This window comes from Aethalodelphis obliquidens, unplaced genomic scaffold, assembly GCF_003676395.1.
Source record: "Aethalodelphis obliquidens isolate GAN/ISIS:26980383/991018 unplaced genomic scaffold, ASM367639v1 scaffold121, whole genome shotgun sequence".
NCBI classification, from domain to species: domain Eukaryota; kingdom Metazoa; phylum Chordata; class Mammalia; order Artiodactyla; family Delphinidae; genus Aethalodelphis; species Aethalodelphis obliquidens.
Window position 1 is genome coordinate 1158638 of NW_020838065.1, and position 18176 is coordinate 1176813.

Genomic DNA, 18176 nt, shown 5'->3' on the forward strand with positions numbered 1-18176 from the left:
TTCCCCAAGTACCACTCCCCCAAAAGCAGAGGATCTATCTAGTGGGGACTATCCCTTGCCCCCCCCATGCTGACTGTGAGTGCACACTCATAATGGTGTATAAACCAGCCCTTCATGCCTTTATTTCTCCGCGTTTTAGACAAAAAAAAAAAGTTTCACATTGCTAATTAGAGAAATGGAAATCAAAACTACAGTGAGGTATCACCTCACACCAGTCAGAATGTCCATCTCAAAAAGTCCACAAATAATAAATGTTGGAGAGGGTGTGGAAAAAAGAGAGCCCTCCTACACTGTTGGTGGGAATATAAATTGATACAGCCACTATGGAGAACAGTATAGAGGCCTTAAAAACTAAAAATAGAGTTATCATATGATCCAGCAATCCCACTCCTGGGCATACACCCAGAGAAAACTCTAATTTGAAAAGATACACACACCCCAATGTTCATAGTAGCATTATGTACAATAGCCAAGACATGGAAGCAACCTAACTGCCCACTGACAGATGAATGGATAAAGAAGATGTGGTACATATATACAGTGGAATATAGCCATAAAAAGAATGAAATATCGCCATTTGCAGCAACATGGTTAGACCTAGAGATTATCATACTAAGTGAAGTAAGCCAGAGGAAGACAAATACCATATGATATCACTTACATGTGGAATCTAAAACAGTGGTACAAATGAACGTATTTATGAAACACAAACAGACTCACAGACGTAGAAAACAAGTTTATGGTTACCAAAGAAGAAAGGGGGTGGGGAGGGATAAATTAAGAGTTTGGGATTAACAGATACATACTACTTTATATAAAATAGGTAAACAACAAGGTCCTACTGTATAGCACAGGGAATTGTATGCAATATCTTGTAATAACCTCTAATGGAAAATAACCTGAAAAGGAATATATATATATATATATATTCCTTTTCAGATTATTTTAGTTTTATATATGTATATATAAATGAATCACTTTTCTGTGCACCTGAAACTAACACAACATTGTAAATCAACTATACTTCAATTTAAAAAAGTTTGAATTGTCTGTTCACTTCTCCATAAAACTTACTCTGAGGATGACATCTCTGTCCACCCACTTCATGAACCCAGGCGGCCACCTCAAGTGAGCACCTCAGGAAACCTACTTGTTAATTCAAATCATCTTCCAAACCTGGAAGGGGTTCTTCTGATGGGCATCACATACTATTTTAATGCACCCCTCAAATTCCCATAATGGTTTCCACAGGGCTGTGCCCCATATGGTCATCCTGTTAATAGGTCAGTTTTGCATTGCCCTCTGCCTGACCATATGGTCAGGCCATTGGCCCCTGTCTGTGAGTCGGTAAAAACCCAAATATAAGGGCTTTTTACTATTATCCAATTCTTCCATCACTGCTAGGGAAAAAGCAATCTGGCTCCCTGAGTTGATTTGCTTTGATTTTCTTCTATCAAAGAAAGTCAAATTTTCTACCAAAGATGTTCTTCTATCTTCCTTCCAAACAGGAAGCTGTCCACTCACCATGGAACTACCATCCACAAACCAAGCAGCTCTTTGGTGGTCAGTGGAGGGCTGTTCATAGGGCACTGGCCAAGTAGCCCTGTGACCATAGGATCCAGCAGTTCCTCAGGTGGTTCCAGAGTCAGCACTGGAGGAAAAGAGTGAGTACACCCTTCCCTTCTCTGGTAGCACGTTCCTGTACCATTTCTATTGTATGATGCGACCCTCCTGGGCATTGCCCTCCCCATTAGAGCATCTCTCCAACATCACCCAAGGAATTGTGGGTGTTTCAGGTTTCAAGGTTATTTTATGTCCCTCAGTCACAGGGGAAATCTCAGAGTCCAAAAGCAAGCTAGTTAGTACTGATTTTCTCTCAAATGCAAATATTCTGGTCCCAAATCCCAGAAGTTGCCACTAGGTGGCACTCACAGGCTTTTGCTGTAAACTCCAGTCTGCACTCCACACCGGGCTTTGGTACAGCAAATTAACAACCTGTTGGGCTCTGGCAATCTCACTGGTTCCCACTGAGCGTGTTCAATCAATACTGGAGGAAGGGTAGATTTCCATGCCTTCTGATTTACAACGCTGGTAGGGGAAGCTTTCCGCAGTCAGACACAATATCCATCCCCATAATACATTCAGGTAAAGAAGATGCAACCACTTCACATAGTCTGTTCACACCTTCAATTTTCATCCAAACTTTCACCTTTATCCCATCAACCACTGCATTCCTATATCCTCACAATCTAGCTATAGCACTGTTAGGACTTCACATACAGATTTTGGAATCACAGTGCATGGGGGGGGGGTCCCATAACAAGGAGTCCCAGAAAAGTCTCTTCAGCATCCTCTGACCATTTTACTCACTCAAGTTCATATGGCTTTGGGCCTCCAGCAGGGGTCAGTCTTTATCTTGATTAAACTGCAGGACCATTGCCCCAGGTAATTGGAGGTCTCTAGCCATCTTTGCCTTCCAGCTTTTAAAATTCCTCCATACGAGGGTAAATAAAGCAGACTTATTTACGGCCCTTCATTATTGGAGCTCCTGCTCGCTTCAGCAGCACATATACTAAAATTGGAACGATACAGAGAAGATTGGCATGGTCCCTGCACAAGGATGACATGCAAATTTGTGAAGCATTCCATATTTAAATAAATAAATATATATATATCAGGGCTCTCATCAGTCCACAAAACTTCCAAGAGTGCTGGATTATGACCTTTGTTTTGACCCCCATAAAGGTCTGCCTTATTCATCCCATCACTAAATAATCATTGACAGATTTCCATGCTGCTAGGATGCGTCCCATGACCCTCCCTTTGTTTTTCCCCAGTCTCTCGTGACTCATTCCAACCATCTTCACTGTTTGTTGTTTCAGTATCATTTTTCCCTTCGATAGTGGCCCTAAGACTACTGTCTATAGCTCAGACCAACTGTAATCCAAGCTTGGTCCAGTCTCAGGATCTGCCTCAACACTCTCTTTTGCTTTCATTGTAGCTATTACAGATAACACAAGGCAGAGTGTAATTCACTTATTTCTTGTTACTTTGCATTTCCCTATGCATCCAGTGAACCAACTCCTTGGGAGTGGATTCTGTCATTTCTAACTCCCATTACTGACTTTTGCCTCCAGTAACTGATCACGGCATAGCTGCAGTTCTGTACCATGGTGAACACATGGCCCTCCAGGAATGAAAGCTTCATCATACCCCACCGTCTCTCCCAATTCCTAGAGACAGTGAGCGACTCATCTGCGAGTACACCTTTCATACTCAAACCAACCAATCTGGAGCCCACACCACCCCCCTTACACTCTGGGTCACCCTCCCCCTTCCCTGATCACCCCCCTCCCCTCCCCTGATCACCCCAGAGCCAGTTAACAGACAGCGCTGGACAGCCCACTGAAATTATTCAAATTAGCCAATTCTAAGCCTACTTACCCCACCTCACCCATTCCCTCCTGCAGAAACCGCAATACAGGCTTTTGCCCATATTTCCCCCTCTGCCTCCTGACCAAGGAGGGAATGCTTCCCAATCCATTTTAGGAGACTGAAACCACCTGAAGTTTAACCCCGTGTGGCCCTTCATGGCCTGGCATGCCTCCAGTTTCTAGGGACTCTGAGTATTAACTTATTCCTTCATGACGGTCATTTCCTGTCTGTGTGTCTTACAATACTTGATTAAAACAAATCCCAGGAACTCTAACAATTGGAGCAGGATAGTTACAAACTGCTCTTGGCTTACTAACTGGATCCAACAGGCAGCAGCAATTGCCAGGAAGGCACTGCTGGTTGTTGGTGTGCCTGCCTCTTGTTGGCTGTTGCACCATATTGGTTTTTGTGGGGTGCTGCTAAGGAATTCCAACCTAAATTGTGGATCATGAAAAGCTGAGTCCTCCCTGAGCTGCTGCATAGGCTACAGTGTCAAGTGTCTGAGACTGAGTGCCGAGGGGCATCTTTCTCCATGTAGGCAAAGCACCCAGGGTCCAGGACAGAGTGCCTGGGGGTGTACAGGTAACTGTATAGTTACCTATAACTATAGTCCCTACAAATCGTCCCTACAGAGGACAAGGAGTGACTTCACTCCTGGTGCCATGAGATAAGTCGGATCCACTGACCAGGCAGCAGACCATTGGTGGGGCTGACTGAGTCATTTATAGAAAGTGCCTAGTGTCTGGGATGTTATATGCTCCTGGGGCACTTGATAAACCACCACCCCTTTTCCCTTTGAGCTTTGCTGAGTCAAAATTCTGGCCTGTTCTGTGGAGTAGTGGGAGAGTACTCCACTACCTGCTCTCTCGTGTGTCACGGGCCATTCGTGGAGTCAGTGTGAGAGTATACTCCTCAAGGGACCATGGCACCCTACAAACGTCATTTTTCGGGTGGCAAACCTCTTTGCCGTTGTCTGCTTGTTACTGTCACCATTCGTCCCCTGACCCAGTGGGATGTCAGGGGCCATCCCTGGAGACCAGTGGCTCAACGTTTAATGAAACAGGAACATCTGGGTCTGGCTCTCCCCAAGCCCTTGAGAATGGAGTCCAATTACTGTTCACAGGCAGCAAGACTGGCCTGAGAAAGGTGTGATTATCAGGAATCCAGATCTCTCAGAAATGAGGGTTTGGGTTACATCACCAGATAAGCCACCAAGACCTGTTAAGGTGATAGCTGAGGATGAGGAAAACTTACAGTGGATACTGGAAGAAGGTGAGGATGGAAACTAGCTGCAGCCCTGACACCAACTGCAGGCAACGGTGAGTGTAGTTTGTCTCACTAACCTTCCTTTTCTAAGTTATCCTCCTGCAAGACAAGAGGCCAACAGGACCCATGGAGGAGGTCCTTCCTGAGCCTGGAGATCTGTGTGGTGCAACAAGTGGACTGTCGTGGCTGTGAGTGTATGCTGGTTGGAGAGTGTGAAAATGGTCCCTGCCTCTCGCTCTCTGGACCCACTGCCAAGCTTTCACTAGAGCCCCACATCCCCGAGCCAAAGCCTGACCACAAGTCTACCTTTGGGTAGAAAGGCAGACCCATTCAGGCAAGATGAGTCTCCCTTTGGGCTTGAGAACTCCTCTAATGCTTGACTGAATCTTTCTTGGAACCGTGCTGCAGTCTGAGACTTTCCCACCCGGCTCTTCATTCTTCCCTCTCTCTGTGCACAGGTGTCTGGCCTGCAACTTGGTCTGAAGGCTCTCCCCACCTTCTCCTGCTCCCTGCACTAAAAAGTCTCCAGCTCAGGCTTCCCTGGTGGCACAGTGGTTGAGAGTCCGCCTGCCGATGAAGGGGACACGGGTTCATGCCCTGATCCGGGAATATCCCACATGCCGCGGAGTGGCTGGGCCCGTGAGCCATGGCCGCTGAGCCTGCGTGTCTGGAGCCTGTGCTCCGTGACGGGAGAGGCCACAACAGTGAGAGGCCCGCATACCGCAAAAAAACAAAACAAAACAAAACAAAATGTTGCTCCCATTTGTCTTGCTTTGTATGATACTCCCAAGAAGTCTTTGTCTAACCCCAAAATCACAAAGATTTTCTTCTAGACATTTTATAGTTTTAGGTTTTACATTTAGGTTGATAATCCACATACAAAAGTATGTTTATATATGGATCATCAACCTAAATGTAAAACTGTGTGGACGTCCAGTTGTTCCAGCACCATTTTTAAAAAGACTATCCATTCTCCATTAAATTACTCTTGTACCTTTGTCAAAAATCAATTGATCACATATGTATGGATCTATTTCTAGATTCTATTGTCTTCCACTATATGTCCATCCTTTAGCCAATACCACAGTGTCTACTATGGCTACTACTATAGCTTTAGAATAAGTCTTGAAATCAGGGGCAATGAGTGCTCCAAATTTGTTCTCATTTTTCAAAATTGTTTGGGCTGTTCTAGGTCTTTACTGTTCCATTTCAATTTTAGAAGCAGCTTTTCAATTTCTACAAATAAAATTGCTGATTTTTTTGGTGAGATTGTATGCATCTATAGATCAATTTACAAAGAATTGAAATCTTAACAATATTGAGTTTTCTCATTCATGAATACTATATATCTCTTCATATATTGAGCATTTCTTTGATTAGTCCCACAGATATTTTGTAGTTTTCAGCATACAATTCTTACATATATTTTGATAGATTTTTTCCTAAATATCTTACAATTTTCAGCACTATTATAAACAGTACTGGTTTTTATTTTAAAATTCAATTTCCAAGTGTTTGTTGCTAGTGTGTACAAATACAACTGATTTTTTTTGTATTTTGACCGTGTAACCTGTAACTTTGCTAAACTCACATTGATTTTAGTAATTTTTTGTAGTCTTTAGGGTTTTCTAGGTAGGACTACAATCATGTAGTCTGTGTTTTGTATCTTTATAATCTATGTCAGCGGTCCCCAACCTTTTAGGCGCCAGGGGCCAGTTTCGCGGAAGACAGTTTTTCCATGTATGTGGTGGGCGGGCAGGGGGGAAAGGTGGGGATGGTTTGGTTCAGGTGGTAATGAGAGTGATAGGGAGCGGCAGATGAAGCTTCACTCATTGGCCAGCTGCTCACCTCCTGCTGTGCGGCCTGGTTCCTAACCTGCAGACCGGTAGCAGTCCGCGGCCTGGGGGTTGGGGACCCCTGATCTATATGACTTTATTTTTTCTTGCCTTATTACATTAGCTAGTACTCCCAGTACAGTGCTGAATAAAAGTCATGAGACTGGACATCCTTGCTTTGTCCCTGAACTTAGTAGAGAAGCATCCAGTCTTTCACCATTAAGAATGATGTAGCTGTAGAAATTTCACAGATTCCTTTATCAGGTTGAAGAAGATCTCTTGTTTCTAGTTTGCTTAGTTTTTTAATCATAAATGATAATGAATTTTGTCAAATGCATTTTCTGCAGCTTTTGACATGATCCTATGATTTTTATTCTTTGGTCTGTTGATATAGCAAATTACAGTAACTGATTTTATAATGTTGAACCAACCTTGCATTTTTGGGATAACTGCCTCCTTCCTTTGGTCATAATGTATTATCCTTTTTATACATTGCTGTATTTGTTATTTAGAAGCTTGCATGTTTATTCAGAAGTTTTTTTTAAATTTCCAAATATTGGGGAATTTTCCAGATATTTTTCTGTGAATTATTTCTAATTCAGTTCCTTTGTGGCCATAGACCATATTTTCATGATTTAAATTCTTTGTTTCACGGCCCAGCAGTCTATCTTGGTAAATGTTCCACATGTACCTGTTTTCAGAATATGCATTCTGCTGTTTTCAGGAAAGTGTCCTATAAATGTTAGGCCAAGTTGATAGTGTTGTTCAGGTCTTCTTTATTATTACTCTGGTTTTTTTCTGTTTAATTTGTAAAGAGTGTCTTCAAGTATAATTATGAATTTCTCTATTTCTCCTTTGAATTCTATCAGTTTTGCATCATGTGTTTTGAAGGTTCATGTACACATAGGATTGTTATGACTTCTTGATAAATTGATCACCTTATCACTGACCCTAATTATCCCCAGTAATAATCCTTAGAATGACATCTACTTGGTCTAATATTTATATATCCAATCCAATTTTTTTTTAACTGGAATATGGTTGATTTACAATGTTGTGTTAGTTTCAGGTGTACAGCCAAATGAATCAGTTATACATATACATATATCCACTCTTTTTTAGATTCTTTCCCCATATACGTCATTACAGAGTATTGAGTACAGTTCCCTGGGCTATGCAGTAGGTCATTATTAGTTATCTATTTTATATATAGTAGTGTGTATATGTCAATTCCAATCTCCCAGTTTATCCCCCCCCACCCTTTCCCCTCTGGTAACCAAATGTTTGTTTTCTACATCTGTGACTCTATTGTTGTTTTGTAAATAAGTTCATTTGTACCATATTTTTAGATTCCACATATAAGCCCAATATTCCCTTGATTAATGTTTCCATCCTCTTACTTTTAACCTACCTGTGTCTATATATTTAAAGTGTATTTCTTGAGAACTTCCTAGCGGTCCACTGGTTACGACTCAGTGCTTTCACTGCCAGGGTGAGGGTTTGATCCCTGGTAGGGGAACTAAGATCCTGCAAGCCACATGGTGCAGCCAAGAAAAAGAAAAAAAAAGTGCATTTCTTGTAGAAAGCAACTAGTTGGGTTTGCTTTTTTATCTAATCTAATAATTGGATACGTTTTGGGGCTAATAATTGTGTTGTTTAGACCATTCACATTTAATGTAATTAATAATATTGCTGGATTTAAAGCTACATCGTGAAAGTTGTTTTCTATTTGTTCCATCTGTACTTTTTGAATTAACTTCTGAGTTTTTAAAATGACTGTATTTAGTTTCATTATTGGCTTGCTATTATACTTAAAAAAATACTGGTTGCCTTAGGGTTTACAATATATATATTTTGACCTATCACAGTCTACCTTCAGATAATATTGTGTCACTTCACATACAGTGTAAGAAACTTACAAGAGTATACTTCCAGTTCCTTCCTTCCATCCTTTGTGCTATGGTTTTCATACATTTTACTTTTACATATGGTATCAACTCCAGAATATAGTGTTACTCTTTTTGCTTTGGATAGTTATTTACTTTCTAACATGATTAAAATGAGAAATATATATTTTCTACCTTTATTTATTTTTACCATTCTGGTACTCTTCATTTCTTTGGGTTGACCAATATTTCTTTCAGTTATCATAATCATATTCCTTCTGCCTGAAGAACTTCCTTTAATATTTCTTGTAATGCAGATGTGCTAGCAATGAATTCTCTCAGCTGTTGCTTGTCAGAAAAATTCTTTACTTTCACTTTTGAAAGATATTTATACTGGGTACAGCATTTGGGGTTGACAGCTTTTTATCTTTCAGTACTTCAAACGTGTTGCCCATTTTCTGGCCTACATAGTTTCTGATGAGAAATATGCTATAATTCTTATCTTTGTTCCTCTGTATGTAATGTGTCTCTCCCCAACCCACTGCTCTCCAGATTTTCTCCATCTTTGGTTTTCAGCAGATTTACTATGTTGTTTCTCTGTATTTGTTTTTTATTCTGAAGAGGAGAAGCCTTAGCCTGCTTGGGGTTCTCTGAAATTTATGGATATGTGGCTTGATGTCCCTCATCAGTTTTGGAAAATTCTCAGTCATTACCTCTTCAAATATTTCTTCTGCCACTTTTCTCTCTTCTCCTTCTGGAACTCCAGTTACACAATGTTAGACCACTTGATATTGTCTCATACTCATGGTTACTCTGTTCTGTTGTGATTTTTTTTCCTACCTTTTTTCTCTTTGAATTTCTGTTTGGATGCTTTCTATTGACCGATTTTCAAGTTCACTGAGTCAATCTGACTAGTGAATCCACTGAAGGAATTCTTCATCTCTGATTTCATGGTTTTTACTTCTAGTATTTCCATTTGACTTATCCTTTTGGTTCTGTCTCTTCTGAAGTTCCCCGTCTGTCCTTGCACGTTGTATAACATTTCCACTATATCTTTAACATACTAACCATAGTTAGAGTCCCCGTCATCTCTACGTCTGGTCTGTTCACAGCTTTATCTCTTAACGATGGATTGTTTTATTCTCACTTTTTATGTTTACTAATAATTTTCTCATTGAATAATAAGACATCAAGGGTAAAACAGAAGAAACTGCAGTAAATAGTTTTTATACCTGGAAATGGCCACACCTCTTCTTCAGTCAGGCTGTTAATATGATGACTTAAGTCCAGCTAGGCAGGAGTTGGGCTGAGATTGCATTTTACAGTTGCTCTTTTTACCTTAAGTGTACCACAGGTTTCAAATTCTTCTAGCAGAGGGCTGCTGGTGCCTAATGCTTAGGATAATGTTTGAAATGCCAGAGAGGTTTTTCTTAGTATTCCTTATTCCCCCTGAGCTTTCATCTTTTCCTACCCACCTGTGCCACAGAGATGGTCTCTCTTTATCCTCTTGCCCCTTCCTCAGTGATAGGCTGCTATTTCTCTGACTGGATGCTATGCTTGTGGTGGGGCAGGGAGCTCTACTGTTGTCCTGGTCCACATGCAGACTTAGGCAGGTCCTATCTGCTTGGGCCTTGGGGATGTAGCTTCTTTATTTTTTAAGTTTTTTTTTTTTGTCTGCATTGGGTCTTCATTGCTGTGTGCGGGCTTTCTCTAGTTGTGGTGAGTGGGGGCTACGCTTCATTGCGGTGCACGGGCTTCTCATTGCAGTGGCTTCTCTTGTTGTGGAGCATGGGCTCTAGGTGTGCGGGCTTCAGTAGTTGTGGCACTCAGGCTCAGTAGTTGTGGCTCGCGGGCCCTAGAGCGCAGGCTCAGTAGTTGTGGTACACGGGCTTAGTTGCTCTGCAGCATGTGGGATCTTCCTGGACCAGGGATCAAACCCGTGCATTGGCAGGAGGTTTCTTAACCACTGCACCACCAGGGAAGCCCAAGGATGCACCTTCTAAGCATCCCTGGCCCTTCTCCCTGTGGCACTCAGAATCTGCTTAATATTGTGGTTGTTCTTTGGAGGATTTTCCCGCCCCTCCCCCAGTGATAGTAGACCTCTGCTATCTCTTGGGATTATAAGCCCAAGAGAGTTGCTTGCCTGTATCAGTCAGGGTCTGGCCAGAAGACCAAAACCAAACAGGGAAATGTGAACAGAGAAAGTTTAATGTAAAGAATTATTAGCTATTTACAGGGAATTAACTACTAATAGAAAATAAAAGAGAATTCTAAAGAATACCCTAGGCTGAGAGAGAATACCTATGGATGGAACAAACTTAGTTGGGGGGATCCTTTATCAAAGGCTGGGATTTAGACATCCTTGGAGAGGGTGTGACTGCAGCTCACTCGATGGTGAAGAATTTTTATTGACCTGTCTCAGGCCACAGCTGGTCCACATCTGCTGGACCGAGGGTGGTAGGCAGGTAACTACTGGCCAGAACTAGCAAGCTGGAAGCCCATGCTCAGGTCCTGGTGGGCCACAGACGGTAGGCAGGGAACTGTGAGCTGTAACTTGCTACAAAATTTTCTGGAAGATGAGCACCCCTGAATGTCTTGCACACAAACTGCTGCACTGTTGCAGCAGAAGAAAAAAGACACATCTTGACCATGAAGAGAAGCCCCTTCCTCCCATAGTATCTGTCCAGCTCCTTCTACTGACAGAGCTTATTATCATGGCAGAGGGCAAAGAAAAATGTCTGCAGGGTCCAGCTCCAATATTCCAAGCAAGGCAGTGAAGGCTGGATTCGGAGCTAAGATGCAATAAATTGATAACTGACACAGTCTACCTCCTGGCTACTCAGCTTCCACAGGCAGCCTTCTATATAGATTAAACTTCTGTATGACAACAAATCAACTCTGCATTCCACCAACATACAGCTGTCCTTTCTACAAGGGAAGAAGTTATTATCACTCTTTCCTCAGCACAAGAAGAAGCACTGTCCCAACAATCACCATATCCATTACTGGCTATAGTAATTACTCCTCAAACTCAGGTCACAGCCCCACTGAATATTGTTACCTAAAAAGTAAATTGTAAACTTAATCTCCAACCATTTGGACATAATAATTGGAATAAAGAAAAACAAGAGGGACTTCCCTGGTGGCGCAATGGTTAAGAATCCGCCTGCCAATGCAGGGGGCACGGGCTCGAGCCCTGGTCCGGGAAGATCCCACATGCCGCAGAGCAGCTAAGCCCGTGAGCCACAACTACTAAGCCTGCGCTCTGGAGCCTGCGAGCCACAACTACTGAAGATCACGTGCTTAGAGCCCGTGCTCCACAACAAGAGAAGCCACTGCAGTAAGAAGCCTGGGCACCGCAACGAAGAGTAGCCCCTGCTTGCCACAACTAGAGAAAGCCCACGCACAGCAATGAAGACCCAACGCAGCCTAAATAAATAAATAAATAAATAAAACTTTCTAAAAAACTTAAAAAAAAAAAGAAAGTAGCATATACAAATAAACACTCACATATAGACATCAAAAAGAAGACTTGCAAAGCCACTATAGTCCTCATTATTGGGCATAATTATTGGTACAATCATGCCCCTTCCACACCTTGATTTTCAGACTCATAGCTCTGAGGGTAACAGCACCATATAATGGCCTCAGAATTCTGTATGACAGAACCCCATTCTTTTGCAGTGTTGTCTCCCAGAAGGTACCATAGCTAAGTCTTCAGAGAGCTATTCCACATTTCCACTGGGTCAGCCACTCCTGGGTGACAGAGTATGTGGTAAGGCTGTGACAGAGAAGAACAAACCTGACTGCATATTGGATCTATTCCTTTAGCTCTAACCTTTGTGCCCTGTTGCCTGTTGAAAGAGTGTTGCCTAGAGCCTGAAATATACATAATAAGCCTTTCTCAATGCTCTGCCTTCCAGGCTTGACCTTTAAAGGTATAACACTTTTCCATTCATATAGAGATAAAAAGTTGCAGAACAGAAAATAACAATTGTCTTGTTGGAGGTTTACAGGAACATTGTGACCAGACTTATGCTGAGAGCTGCAAGAACAAAGGATTAAGGGAATATGGCACCAAGAAGTGTACAACAACCAGTCACACACCCCTTCCCCTTTTAGAATAAAAGAAGCCTGAATTCTAACTCGGGTAAAATGGTCCTTTGGGACACTAGTCATCTTCTCAGTCTGCTGGCTTTCCGAATAAAGTTGCTATTCCTTGCACCAACACCTCCTCTCTCGACTTATTGGAGCTGTAGGAGCTTGGACTTGGTAACAAGACCAGTAGTGGGCCCAATGCTGCTTCTTTGCTGTGGAATTAATTCCTTGGTCAGAAGCAACGCTGTGCAGAGTACCATGACAGTGGGTAGATCACTGTGTGAGTCCAGAATAGTGGAGCTGAAAGAAGTATCAGGGGCAAGGAAGACACATCTAGTCTCAGATCTAGATTGAGGGTTTGTGTCTATTTCAGTAAGGGTGAATTTCTGTCCCCTCTGTGATAAGACGTACACTGTAATCAAATAGAAACCAGGTGGATGGCTACTCCTCCTTCATCAGGGACTCAGGGCTGGTCTCTGCAGTTGTCATATGGGTCACTCGGCGGCAGCATTACCCCAGTCAGGTATGGTCAGGGGAAGTCCATGGTACTGAACCCTGCCCAGGCTCCACTGCTGCCACTCTGGCCACTTTGCTCATGGATCCATTGAGCCTGCTATGGCTGGGAAAATGTTGATGGACACCCACAGAATGTCTCATTTTTTCCACCTGATTATGAAAGGCCTCCTCTGCACGGATGCCCTTTTGTGGGCATCCACACAGAACACAAAAACCTTTACAGTCTGTTCCCTTCCAAATGTCCATACATATACTTCTTCTCCAGACATCCTCATTATTAATTTTCCCATTCTGATCCTCTTAAGACCATGAGAATCCAGCCAAATCATTAGCCACTGCCCGTACATCAGGTTACACCCATTATTCTGGCCATTTCTCACTCCAGACAAAGTGCACAATCAGATGTGCTGCCCAGAGGATTTCTCTTCACCACTGATCCCAATTCAGAAGGGTCAGAGTCAAGAGAAAAACAGATTTGAAGATGTTATACTATTGGCTTTGAAGATGGAGGAAGAGGTTATAAGCCAAGTAATGCAGGTGGCTTCTAGAAGCTGGACAAGGCAAGGAAATGGATGACCCCTTAGAGTGTCTAGGAGAAACCCAGCCCTGCTGTCCCCTTGATTTAGCCAGTGAGATTTCTGACCTACAGTAGGGCTGTAGCACTGGAGCTGTCCACTTCTGGATGCCAAAAGCTTCTCATGCAGACCATCTGTAAACCAAGTTCTTTCTCCCTTGGTCAACTGGCCATGAAGAATTCCCATAAAGTCACAGGCCTGGACTGAGGGACAGGAGGCAACGCAGCAGGAGTTGGCAGTGAAGGAGTCCAAGCCACCTCCTTGTGTACCCTACATGTACCTTTGGACACGCCCAGGCTCACTCTCTAATTTGCCATTGCCACTGCTGCTCTATTGCTGCTGTGTGCACCCAACTTCACACATAAGGAAAACAATGCCAAGTATGTCATGGGAAACTCAGGCTGCATCATCACCTGATGTCCCATGGTTTGGCCTTTCTGACCCAAAGCCAGAAGCTGTTTCTCAAAAGGAGAATGGTTATATGAAAAGGAGGGGGTGAATTTGCTCTAAAATCCTGAGGTCTGTGCTATAATTGTCCTCTTGGTGCTTTCCAGAAGCTCCGCACAGCATTCCTATTTGCCACAGACATTGAAAGTGTCATTTGGTTCTGCTGGATCATGAGGCCCAAGTGTTGGAGCAGATTTTACTGCTGCACAGCCTGCCATTGCTCTGGTCTCCTCTCAAAACTGGGAGATTTCCAGGTGGCTCGCAGTTGGGCAAAGGATCACACACAAACATGGTGTGTGTTGTCTCCCCCGTCTGAAAAGACTCACCAAGAATTGTGCCTTTTTTTTTTTTTTTGGTGGTAGGTTGTGTAAGGTACATTTGTCTTTTATCTGAGAAGAGATATCTTGACATGCTCCAGATCATCAAAGCCCCCAAGTGAGGAAGTGGTGGACCCCTGAAATTGTATGAGGTTTATTGCTCAGCATATGATTTGTGTACATCTTATTAAGATATCTGAAGTATTTGCTGTTTCCTGTTCATCAGACCGATCAGCAGCATGCCAACGTAGAGGATCATTGTGATGTCTTATGGGATGTCAAGGTGGTCAAGCGGTCTATAGATCATATTATGGCAGAACAGGAGAGCTGACATAGCCCTGAGGCAAGACTGAAGGTGAGCTGTTGGTTGCAGCAGATGAAAAAAACTGCCTCTGGAGGTCCTTACAAATTGGTATAGAGAAAAAGGCATGAGCTAGATCAATAGCTACCAAGTGGCAGGAGCTGTGCTGACTTGCTCCAGTGAAGATACTACACCTGGGACAGCAGATGCAATCCGAGTCACCAATGGATTAAGTTTATGACAGGCCAGTCATTCTCCAAGTTCCATCTGACTTCTGCACCATCCAAACAGCTGAGTTAAATGGGGATGTGGCATTAACCTCTGCAATTACCCCTGGGATGCAGTATTGTTTCTGTGTTCTTATTTTGGTACAGAGGGGAAGTTTCTGGTGCTTACACTTAGTTCCCCACCATGGCAGCTTTCACTCCATGGGTCAGGGAGCCAACATCAACATTCTTCCAGTTGCCAGCTGTGTCTTTTCCAATTATACATTCAAGAATTGAAGAAGGGGCTTCCCTGGTGGCACAGTGGTTAAGAATCCACCTGCCAATGCCGGGGAAAGGGGTTCGAGCCCTGGCCCGGGAAGATCCCACATGCCACGGAGCAACTACGCCCGTGTGTCACAACTACTGAGCCTGTGCTCTAGAGCCCACAAGCCACAACTACTGAGCCTGTGCTCTAGAGCCCATGACCCACAACTACTGAGCCCATGTGCCACAACTACTGAGCCCACATGCTTAGAGCCCGTGCTCTAAGCCAAAAATAAATACATAAATAAATTTATGAAGAAAAAAAAGAATTGAAGAAATATCAATTGATTTTTAAAAATTTATTTATTTTATTTTTTGGCTGCATTGGGTGTTCATTGCTGCGCACGGGCTTTCTCTAGTTGTGGCGAGCGAGGGCTACTCTTTGTTGCGGTATGTGGGCCTCTCATTGCGGTGGCTTCTCTTGTTGTGGAGCCCGGGCTCTAGGCTCTTCCTTACACCATGCATAAAAATGAACTCAGAATGGATCATGGGCCTAGATGAAAAAAGTAACACTATAAAATTCTTAGAATGAAGTTAGGTTAGGCGAAGCCTCTTTAGATATGACACCAAAAGCACAAAAGAAAAAACAAATAAATTGAACTTCATAAAAATTTAAAACTTTGAGTGTACATCTAGTACTGAGATCTTGGTTTCAAATACCATTCTCCAGTAAAAGGAACCAGGGCTCCTTGGAGAAATGGCTGATTCTAGTACTACCAGGTAGAATTTATACAAGATGAGACTGAAACATCTTATAGTGCCAGAAAGTAAAGAAGTGACACACACACACACACACACACACACACACACACACAGAGTGATGGGAATAATGTCAAAGGAACCCAGGACCAACTCAAAGCAGAGCTGGAACAATCTGAGCAACAAAATAAATAAAGTTGTATTGGTGTATAAAAATAAATATTGATGTGTCTATACTGATATAAATAAATGATTGAATAAATAAATAAATGAGAAGAAGAGACAAGTCACCCATGCAGAAGCATTCTAAATAATTTATGTAGCTATTCTGCCCTCAAGGAGTTGGCATAACTCCACAGTCCTTAAATGTTGGCTGCACATAGTGATTTTTTTCCAAAGAGGACAGTATGGAAAGGGGGTGGGGGAGAGAGCAACTTTACCTGACAAACACTACCTCAGCCCAGTGGTCAAGTTCAACATCAACACTGATAAATCATGTTGAGAGTATGTACCCTTAATGCGATGTAACGAAAATGGCACTTTGCCTCTGTGGTCTTGCTCCAGAAAAACACTTAACTCCAGTCTAATTAAGAGAAATACATCAGATAAACCCAAACTAAGGGACATTTTAAAAAATACCTGACCAGTATTCCTCAAAATTGTCAAGGTCATCAAGAACAAGGAAAGTCTGAGAAATCGTCACAGCCCAGAGGAGCCTAAGGAGACACAATCACTAAATGTAACGTGGTGCCCTGGATGGGATCCTGGCACGGAAGCATGACACTAGGTAAAAACTAAAGAAATCTGAATAAAGCATCAATATTGGTTAATTAATTGTAACAAATGTACCATACCAATGTAAGATGTTAATAACACAGGAAACTGGGTGTAGCGTATATGGGAATTCTTTGTACTAGCTTTGCAAATTTTCTGTAAAACTGTTCTGAAATTAAAATTTTATTTTTAAAAAATGTAACACTTTTGTTCTTCAAAGGACATCATAAATAAAGTGAAAGGAAACTGAGAAGATTCAGTATTTTTTCTTGGAGAGAAAGGCCCAGAGAAGCAGGCAGGGCCAACGATGTTGAGTATTTTTCATGTACTTATTGGCCATCTGTATGTCTTCTTTTGTTAAGCATATGTTCAAATCTTTTGCACTTGTATTATTGGATCAACTGTCTTATTACTGCCTTTTGTGTGGAATTTTATTGGCTTAAAACAACACAAATTTATTATCTTATAGTTCTGTAGATCAGAAATCTCACTAGGCTAAAATCAAGGAGACAGCAGGGCTGGGTTCCCTCTACACACTCTAGAGGGTCATTCATTTCCTTGCCTTTTCCATCTTCTAAAGCCACCTGCGTTCCTTGGCTTGTAACCCATTCCTCCATCTTCAAAGCCAAAAATGTAACGTCTTCAAATCTGTTTTCCTCTGACTCTCACCCTCCTGCCTCCCTTTTCTAAGGTCACTGTGATTACATTGGGCCCAACCAGGTAACCTGGGACAGTTTTCCCATCCCCAAGATCCTTAATCACAACTGCAAAGTTCCTTTGCCATCTAAAGTAACATAGTCACAGGTTTTGGGGGATTAGGATGTGGACATCTTTGGGGAAGCCAATATTTAGCCTACAACACCCACAATCTATTTATTAAGTATAAAAACTAGCAATAGAACAATGCATGTAGATTCACCCCACTTATATAAAAAAACCACTATTATTATTGAGTGTTAAGAGCTCTTTATATGCTCTAGATCAAGTTCTTTGACACGTATCTGTGAAAACCATCTCCCAATCTGTGGCTGGTCTTTACATGTTGTTGCTAAGACACACAACAGCAGAGATGGATCTCAAAAACATTATTCTGAGTGAAAATGGCCTTACACAAAAAATTATACTGTATGATTCCATTGAGAAGAAGTTCTAAAGGGGGCAAGACTAGACTATGGTGGAAAAAAATCCAAACAGTAGGAAAGGCCCTGATATCTGTGCAGTTCAGACCCAGGGGAGCCTCTGCTCAGGGCAGCTACTCTGTGATCCTGGCTTCTGCCCTCCCAGCAGTTGTTGAATATAAATACTCAGCAGTCCAGGCGAGACCTTTACCCAGGTCTCAGCTTATGGACCATGGTAATAAGAATGATGGTCCCCAGAGATACCCACATCCTAATCCCTGGCATCACACACGTGAATATGTTAATGTTACATCGCAAAAGGGGAATTAGGATGGCTAATCACCTGACCTTAAAATAGGGTGATTATCCTGGATTATCC

The 18176-nt window shown here is 42.4% G+C and overlaps 1 non-coding gene across 1 annotated transcript; it reads left to right on the top strand.

Moving 5' to 3' along the window:
* The first annotated feature begins 2548 nt into the window (after window positions 1-2548).
* Window positions 2549-2655, top strand: LOC113615653 (U6 spliceosomal RNA). The gene has a single exon (XR_003431071.1). It is a non-coding gene; the product is annotated as a U6 spliceosomal RNA (small nuclear RNA).
* Window positions 2656-18176: the final 15521 nt, after the last annotated feature.